The 9,539-nt window shown below is 44.3% G+C and overlaps 1 pseudogene; it reads left to right on the forward strand.

Annotated features, from left to right (window-relative positions):
* The first annotated feature begins 4 nt into the window (after positions 1 to 4).
* LOC108532261 (small nuclear ribonucleoprotein G pseudogene) lies at positions 5 to 172 on the forward strand (annotated as a pseudogene).
* Positions 173 to 9,539: the final 9,367 nt, after the last annotated feature.

Genomic DNA, 9,539 nt, shown 5'->3' on the forward strand with positions numbered 1-9,539 from the left:
ATTAAATGGTGGCAGACATGTCCAAGGAATATTGCGGGGATTTGATCCCTTTATGAACCTTGTGATAGATGAATGTGTGGAGATGGTGACTAGTGGGCAACAGAACAATATTGGAATGGTGGTAATACGAGGAAATACTATCATGATATTAGAAGCCTTGGAACGAGTGTAAATAATGGCTGTTCAACAGAGAAACCCATGTTCTCTCTCCATAGGGCCTGTTTTACTATGATGTAAAAATTAGGTCATATACATTTTCATAGTAGACTTTTTGTTAAATAAACTTTTGTAATAGTCAAAAATGCTTTCTCAGATGTTCTGAATATAGAATATTAGCTCTCATTCCAACTTTTTCTAACATGAATTTTCCTGATTGACACTGATTTCAAAGGCTTTTATGCATTAAAGTGGAAGAATCTTGTTAAATGTGGGAAAAAAAAAAAGAAAATTCTAGTTTTCTGCCTGGACACTAAATGTTTGACATCAATAGATCTGAAAGCCTAGGGGTTGAAGTGGGCTGGGTATCTTTGTGTTCAGTAAGCTGTGTGCTGACAGTTACTTGGTCCTTCTGTTTTGATGCACTTCTCAAGACCTTCGACGTTGCTCTCTGTTGAGAACTCTTTCCACCAAGTGAACATCCAAGTTTCTCCCTGATAGGTGGCAAGCTCCAGCAGGTGAAAGGTGAGGGCATCTCAGGATCTACCTGCTTCTCAAACCCCTTTCACAAGAGCCCCCCTCATGTGACTCCCCACTCTTCCCTCATCTGGGAGCTTTTGAGAAATCGGGTGTCACAAGTGGGATGCTTGTGATTTCCCTAATTTCCAGCTTTCCTTTTGATCTTGGATTTGGCCCTCATAAGCCTGATGAGTCATTTTCACTCATCTAATTGCTTTCTAGCTTCAAAGTTTGTTGTTGTTGCTCTTGTTTTCTTCATCTTTATGGGTTCATAGTTTATTGCTGTTTTGTTTAAATCCCTGTAATATGGCTATCACTGGATTCCAGGAATAAACAGAGTTAAACGCATTCAATGCCACTTTAAAGAAGGACAGGGCTTGGTGATTTAAATTTCTCTGTTTTCTTGTTTCCACTCTTTGCCACTATTAGGAACCTCTTGAGGATGAAATTAAATAGTAGCTAGAACTACAAATGTGCTGGGTCAGGAAGAGTAGCTGACCAGCAATTTCTCAGCAGGGCGGGTTTGAAATTGTTTTTGGCCGGGAGTGGCGTGCTCTCTGCCTTGGCTCTGTGCTTTCCCTATTATGGCCTGCTATCTCTTATATATGTGTGTTGCTAGGGGCTGTATTTCTCTGCAACTCACTGTATACTCATTTTTCTTTTTTCTTTCTTTCTTTCTTTCTTTTTTTTTTTTTAAGTATTAAAAGAACTCTAATACTAGTTGAGATCTGGCTGCCCTGTAGTAAAGCTTCATAAGCTTGGTTGCCCTTTCTGCTTCTTGGTTTTTCTCTTCTTTACCTTCCTTTTCTGACAGCCCCTTTCCCCATTCTTTCCTTCCTTGCTTCTGCAGATGGAGCCCTGCCTGCCCTTCCACGGGCTGCTCTCTGCTCCGTGCTGTGAACAGTTTTCCTGTGTGGCTGCTCTCAGGCTGCCAGCACTGAGAATCCTTCCATTTCAGCCTATGGACTTTCCAGAAGAAAGCCACCTGGAAGAGCAAATTCCACCTGGAAGACTCTGCCTCTAAAAGTAATAATTATAATAATAAATTTAAAGAAACATAAAATGGGGACATTGGGGGTGGCTTAGGGAGGGAGGGTAGAAACTTAGGGAGACCTAACACCTAAGGCCATTTGAACTACAGGTTTCCCCCACTGATAGTTGATAGCGGTCCCCTCCGAAATTCCTGACTCTTGACTCATCCTCTGAGCAGGCACCTGAAAGGCACGAACTCATGGCCAGACCACTCTCCTTTTTTAGTTAAATGAAAATAAACTTTTTTTTTTTTTTTTTTTTTGGGATGGAGTCTCGCCCTGTCACCCAGGCTAGAGTGCAGTGGTGCAATCTTGGCTCACTGCAAGCTCCACCTTCCGGGTTCACGCCATTCTCCTGCCTCAGCCTCCCGAACAGCTGGACTACAGGTGCCTGCCACCATGCCCGGATAATTTTTTGTATTTTTAGCAGAGATGGGGGTTTAACTGTGTTAGCCAAGATGGTCTCGATCTCCTGACCTCGTGATCTGCCCACCTCGGCCTCCCAAAGTGCTGGGATTACAGGCGTGAGCCACCGCGCCCGGCCCTTTTGTTTTTTTTTGAGTCGGAGTTTTGCTCTTGTTGCCCAGGTTGGAGTGCAATGGCGAGATCCTGGCTCACCGCAATCTCCACCTCCCGGGTTCAAGCGATTGTCCTGCCTCAGCCTCCCGAGTAGCTGGGATTATAGGCATGTGCTACCACAGCCCAGCTAATTTTGTATTTTTAGTAGAGGTGGGGTTTCTCTATGTTGGTCAGGCTGGTCTCAAACTCCCGACCTCAGGTGATCAGCCCACTTCGGCCTCCCAAAGTGCTGGGATTACAGGCGTGAGCCACCACGCCCAGCCAAAATAAACTTTTATTTTTCCTATTGCAAAAGTTGATGCATGGTCATGTAAAAAATGTAGAGAAATAGTAGAGAAGCAAGAAAGTAAAATCAGCTTTAATCTATAGGTAATTACTGATCATTGACCATGCTTTGGTGTACACTGCATATACTGCCTGGGCTGCTGGCTCTCTCTGAGTATGTGTGTGTGTGTGTGTGTCTGCGTGTGTGTTTGTCTCCATGTACATCTATTATCATAATTGCTATGTTCACATGAAATGACAGGTGAGTTTCCTTCAAATCATATCTAAACTGGATACTCTTGGAATTGATTGATCACTCAGCCACACTCTAAGGAAGGTAGGATCTTTTCTGGAAGCCCTTTCCAACCAAATGTGTCGGTTCATCTTCCAGGAAGAATAGCAGCAGCAATCACACAGCAGAGGAGCAGGGATGCAGGGATTCTGGCTCCCTGGCTCCCTCCTGACCTTTGTTTCTGGGCCACGACTCACCTGGCTGTTTGAGGTAGGCCACCCCATTCATTGCTACCATTCTTGATTCGGTATGACGTCAGCTCAACAGTTACACTGAAGCCAGGAATTAAGGAGCAAGTACTAGGCCGTTTCCTCGGCAACCCAGCTTCTGTGGGCAGTCGTTGTGGCCACTGATGATCCACAGTTACTACTGCGGGGCAGAGCACTCAGTGGAATGAGCTAAAATGAGCTTTTTCAGGGGCCATTGGCAGAAATCTAATTCAGAGAGTTGCTTAGGAATCCTCTGGTCCTCAGGTCAGGGAGACCAAGGAAACTTAAAAGACACACTTCTTCTTTGTGGCTTTCATACCTGCAGGCACTTCCTCTCGTCCCCGCTGCCTGCAACCCCGGGCTTCCCTCCTAAACCACGGATCTGAGGGCACTGTGCTCTTGGTTAAACGGCCTTTGACACTTCCTTGAATGGAGAACAAAGCCCAGGTTCCTCAACATGCCATTCCGGAAACCCATCACTGACCCCAAGTGGGCTCTTGGTTGCTTCTCACTGTATTATTATTTCTGGTCCAGCCTCACCAGAGACCCACCTTGCTAGAATCACAAAGCATTCCCTGCAAACTTGGCTGAGGGCATTTTTTCACTTTACTTTCAAATGTGACTGCCTAGCCATCAAAGGCTAGCTGAAACAATAAAAAGGTCTACTTTTAATCAAGTTCTCCTATTGAACCTTGCATCATTTTCATTTGTCTTTGTTTTCTTCTCTTTAATTGTTAAATGATCCTTTTTGGGGCAGAGGGGACTCAATCCTTTCCCAATAGCTTTACTCTAATTTGAGCAGCATTTCAATGTGAGAAACAATGCATTATGTTTATGATTTCCAGGTTTATGTTTTAAAAATTGCTTTTTAGAGACTGGTGTCTCATTATGTTGCTCAGGCTAGACTCAAACTCCTGGGCTCAAGCAGCCCTCCTACTTCAGCCTCCCAAGTAGCTGAGTCTACAGGTGCATGCCACTGTGCCTAGCCTCATTTCCAATTTTAACTTAATATTTGGCATACTTTATAATTACATTGTGTCATTGGATGCCCACAGCCCCCGAAATCAGTCAGAGAGTAGGGTTGAGTGAGTGAGGGTGACTTGGGAATAAACAGAAGGATTCAGATATGAGGGATTTTGAATGGATTGATTTTGTTTGTTTGTTTTTCAGACAGAATCTTCCTGTCTCCCAGGCTGGAGTGCAGTGGCATGATCTCGGCTCACTGCAAATTCCGCCTCCTGGGTTCAAGCAATTCTCCTGCCTCAGCCTCCTGAGTAGCTGGGATTACTGGCGCCAGCTACCATACTTGGCTAATTTTTGTATTTTTTTGTATTATTATTATTTTTTTTAGTACAGATGGGGTTTCACCATATTGACCAGGCTGGTCCCGAACTCCTTATCTCAGGTGATCTGCCCACCTTGGCCTCCCAAAGTGCTGGGATTACAGGCTTGAGCCACCACTCATGGCCATGAATGGATTGCTTTTGAATTTGGCGAATGCACAGGTGTTTATGACATTATAATTTACTTTATTTGTAACCTGCAAGGTTACCAGGAATTATAAATACTTAGATAAGGCACTCAGTGTTTCTTTGTCATTGTTTATACATTTTTAAAATTTTAATATACAACTGTGAATATAGGTATATGTGTGAGTGTATATGTGTGTATAAGCTCATTGTTTTTCTTTTATCTTTTATATTATAGGATTTTTCTCATGTTATTACACAGGTTTTATAAATGTTTTAATGGTTATATTTCAGTCTACCATATAAATGAGCTAATTTGACTCAACTATTACTCTAATAATACCTTAAATTGTTTCTTTTTTTTTTTTTTTGAGACGGAGTCTTGCTCTGTCGCCCAGGCTGGAGTGCAGTGGCCGGATCTCAGCTCACTGCAAGCTCCACCTCCTGGGTTTACACCATTCTCCTGTCTCAGCCTCCCGAGTAACTGGGACTACAGGCGCCCGCCACCTGTAATTAATCACAGAATTATACCAAATTATCTTCCCTTTAGCAGTTACATTTCAGTCTAGCCATTGAATATGGATATTCATATATGTAACCTTTTTCAAATTCCGCACGCAAAATGGAGATTATTATTGTTTTAATTTTCATTTGATTTATAGTATGGTAGAATATAGTTTCTCTTTAATTTTATTTGTAAATAGTTTGTTTATGTTTACTGCCCTCACTAAACTTCAGGGTTATGTTTGCCTTAACCAATGTGCACAAATCATTAATGTTAAGGTTATAACCTCTTACGTTTGCTACACACTCCCTCTTTGTCATATTTAATTTTAAACATAAAATTGTTTTAATTTTACGTTTTAAAATTTTCAATGCAGTCTCCATTTCTACTGTGTAATTTTTTCAATTTATATTAAGCTTAAACATTTTTCCCACCCAGAAAATGAATATCTTTATTTTTTTCTGCTCTTCGTAAATTTGTATTTAAATATTTTTTAATTATTTTATTTATTTATTTATGTATTTGAGAGAGAGTCTTGCTCTGTCCCTCATGCTGGAGTGCAGTGGTACGATCTCTGCTCACTGCTACCTTCACCTCCCGGGTTCAAGGGATTGTCCTGCCTCAGCCTCCCCAGTAGCTGGGCCTACAGGTGCCTGCCACCACACCTGGCTAGTTTTTGTATTTTTAGTAGAGACGGGGTTTCACCGAGTTGGCCAGACAGATCTCGAACTCCTGACCTCTGGTGATCTGCCTGCCTTGGCCTCCCAAAGTGCTAGGATTACAGGCATGAGTCACCGCGCCTGGCCTAAATATCTTTTCTTTCTTTTTGAGACGGAGTCTGGCTCTGTTGCCCAGGCTGGAGTGCAGTGGCGCAATCTCGGCTCATTGCAAGCTCCGCCTCCTGGGTTCACGCCATTCTCCTGCCTGAGCCTCCTAGTGGCTGGGACTACAGGCGCCCGGCACGCCCAGCTAAATTTTTGTATTAGTAGAGGGGTTTTCCCGTGTTAGCCAGGATGGTCTCGATCTCCTTACTTCGTGATCCACCCGCCTTGGCCTCCCAAAGTGCTGGGATTACAGGCGTTAGCCACCGCACCTGGCCACTATTTTCTTTTTTAAATTCACATATCCAGAACTGTTGGCTTACAGAACCCCGTTCTAGGATATGAGATTAACTAATTTATTCATTCATTTAGTCATCCATGACTTCAAGAAATAATTATTTGGTGCCAATTCCTAGCTCTGTGCTAGGAATTGGTACACCAGCATTTCCTCTTCTGACAAGCAAGTGTGTACAGCAGCTCTGCGAGGTTCTGTGTGGCGTCTTGGGAAAGTGGTCCAATGACAGGGGACACCTGGGGAAGAGTGAAGCTCACCAGGGCCTGGGAAACAAGGTGATTCAGACGCGGAGCTCGAAGCTTGAGACGGGAGGGTGAGGGGGGCGTGTTTGAGGAGGGGCAGTGTACAGGAATTTTAAGGTTGTGAGGAGGAGGGAGCCTCCCGCACGTAGGATGGGCTGAAGGTGCCCAGAGGAGAGGCGGGACCACAAGCTGGCTGAGCTCAGGCAGAGACCAGGTGAGGAGGCAGGTGGCCTCCTGGGATTCCATTCCGGCGTCAGGGGCAGCGTGCAAGGAGCAAGCTAATCTAGGATTACATCTAGATCATCACAATACAGGTAAATATTCTCATGGGACATAGATTCTTATATGTTATGTATAGATTGTTATACTAGATTAGATCTACTATACACTAGGAACCTAATCTATATCTTGCTTACATTTCCTCCACCTCCAGGACTGCACCCCACTGAGGGGCAGGAGTGGAGCAGAAGCTCTGTGGCCATCAAGCAGGAGTTGAAGGTGTCCTGGATCAGCACGGTGGCTGCTGAATGGAAAAGGGAACAGGCACAAAGGCTACATGGAGGTACCTTGAAGGTCTTGCTCAAGAACTGGATGTGGTGCATGAAGAGAAGGAAGAAACAAAGATGAATTCTTGGGCTTTGGTTTGAAATTTGGTAAATGTGCCATTTACTGGGATTGAGGCAGAGGGCAAGTGAAGAATTCTGTTTTAGCTTAAACTTTGAGATGACTCAGGTATTGAAATAGTGAGTAAGGAATAGAAATTTGGGTTTGGAGTTTGGGGGAGGATTCTGGGTTGATTTTGAATTTGGTAGCAGGTAGGTGTTATTTAAAGTCCATAGTGTAGGCCGGGCATGGTGGCTTACGCCTGTAATCCCAGCACTGTGGGAGACCAGGGTGGGTAGATCACTTGAGGTCAGGAGTTCGAGACCAGCCTGGCGAACATGGTGGAAACCCCATCTCTACTAAAAATACAGAAATTAGCCAGGTGTGGTACAGCACACTTATAGTCCCATATACTCAGGAGGCTGAGGCAGGAGAATTGCTTGAACCCGGGAGACAGAGGTTGCAGTGAGCCAAGATTGCACAGCTGCACTCTGCAACCTGGGGACAGAAAGACTCCCTCGCAAAAGAACAAAAAATAAATAATAAATAAATGAAGTCCATATTGTATAGCAGATCTAATCTAGTATAACAATCTGTACATAAAATATAAGAATCTATGTACTTTAAGAATATCTACATGTACTATGATAATCCAGATGTAATAATTTGATTAACCATACCTTCTGCAAGAAAAGTCATAAAGTCACAGGACTGGATGAAATTAGCAAAGGAGGTAGTACAACTAGAGGAGATTTCAATGGGCTGTTATGGTCCCTGCAAAAGAGGAGGGAACCCCCTGAATGCTAAGTCCTGATATTGAGGCTGGTGGCGCCACACACACAAGAGGGTATGAAAGAAAAGGCTTATTACTCAGATGATGGCCGTCTCTGGGAGAGTGGGACAGGCCTCCCAAGCAGGTCCCAAATGGCTCGAGACAGGAAAGGATCCTGGCTTGGGGTTTTACTGTGGTCAGGGTGAAGTGGTTAAGGTTTCCATATACAGGCAAGGGCTTGTGTGGTTGACTCTCCTGCTGGGACCAAAGGAGGGAGCATTATTTCTCATCAGTGTGTGTGTGGAGGGGAGACTTCCTCTATCCTCTTAAGTGCAATCCCTGGGGCCTGTGAATTAAGCTGACAAAAGAAAGACTAACAGGAGAAAAAAGGTTTATTTGTATGTATATGTTAGAAAACAAAAGCAGCAGCTAGCTTGCTAAATTAAAGTTAATGGCTTACAAACCTAACTTAGAAGGGAAAAAGGAGTGGAGAGAAAGGCTTTTATGGGAATTGGGAAGAGCAAATAGGTTTCTTTAGGAAAGACAAAAGGGTTTTTAGGAGAACAAAGAGGAAAAAAAGTTTCTAATAATATTTGTTTATGCAGGTATGAGTGGTCTTTCCCCTCTTCCTCAGGGCCATGAAACTTTTATGATAGGGTCTCAATCTTCTTCTTGTGAGTAGAAACTGCCCTAAGGGGAATTTATGGCAGCCTCCCTTTTAAAGTTTCTGCTTAATATTACTCAGATAAGGAGTGTTCCAACTTCTTTCTGCATCTGTTGAATCGCCAATGTCTTCAGCAATAAAATAATCTTCATGCTAACTCTAAGGTTCCTAGTGGGTCCCCACAGTAGCTTGTCCAGATGTGGGGCAGAGGGGAAGAGAAAAGGGGGGCTTAAATGCTGTCATCAAACAGGCTCCTCATTCCACCTGCTGATGACCCACAGGGCTCTGGTGGAGCGATGCCTAGCAGCAGAGTGGAGAATTTGGCTGGCCAGGGAGTCAGGAAAGCTGGGAGGGGAGGAGAGAGAGGAGCCAAATGACCAGAAGGTTTCAAAGCATGGGGAGGGTCATCTCGGTCCAATGGGATAAGGAGGCTGAGGCATTCACTGGATTTGCCACAGGTAGGCCGGCGAGAGGAGTGGTTTCAGGAGTGGTTGAGCTGGAAGCCTAACTGAAGAGTTTGTTAGAGAAGTTAGAGTTGGCAGAATATGCCACCCCAAAATATTCCACTTTGTCATAAGGACTGTTTTGGACTGAAGGCAATTGAGAAACAGCAGACAGAAGATCTCCCTCTCCTCCCCCTATTTGCCTAAAAGAAGGACAGAAATTGGTAAAGGTGCCCTCCTTCCCTCTCAACCAGGAAGGACAAAAGTTCATTGTTAATCATAGGAGACAACTTCAAACTCTTGGCAGCCTGGAGACAGCACCAGAGGAACCCACATAACAAACCTTGCTAACCACCCGTATCGTCCCCTTGGTCTCCCCATATATTTGCCTTTCCGCAGTTTGCCGCTCCTTGAAAACTCAGTCCTTGGCCTTGGCCTTGGCCTTGTGACTTCTCTGCTAGTGTACTATTCCTTGTTAGGATGCTACATAACCGACCGGGCGCGGTGGCTCAGGCCTGTAATCCCAACACTTTGAGAGGCCGAGGCAGGTGGATAACAAAGTCAAGAGATTGAGGCCATCCTGGTTAACAAGGTGAAACCCTGTCTCTACTAAAAATACAAAAATTAGCTGGGAGTGCTGGCACATGCCTGTAGTCCCAGCTACTCAGGAGGCTG

This window comes from Rhinopithecus bieti, unplaced genomic scaffold (genome assembly GCF_001698545.2).
Source record: "Rhinopithecus bieti isolate Rb0 unplaced genomic scaffold, ASM169854v2 scaffold_9919, whole genome shotgun sequence".
In the NCBI taxonomy this organism is placed as follows: domain Eukaryota; kingdom Metazoa; phylum Chordata; class Mammalia; order Primates; family Cercopithecidae; genus Rhinopithecus; species Rhinopithecus bieti.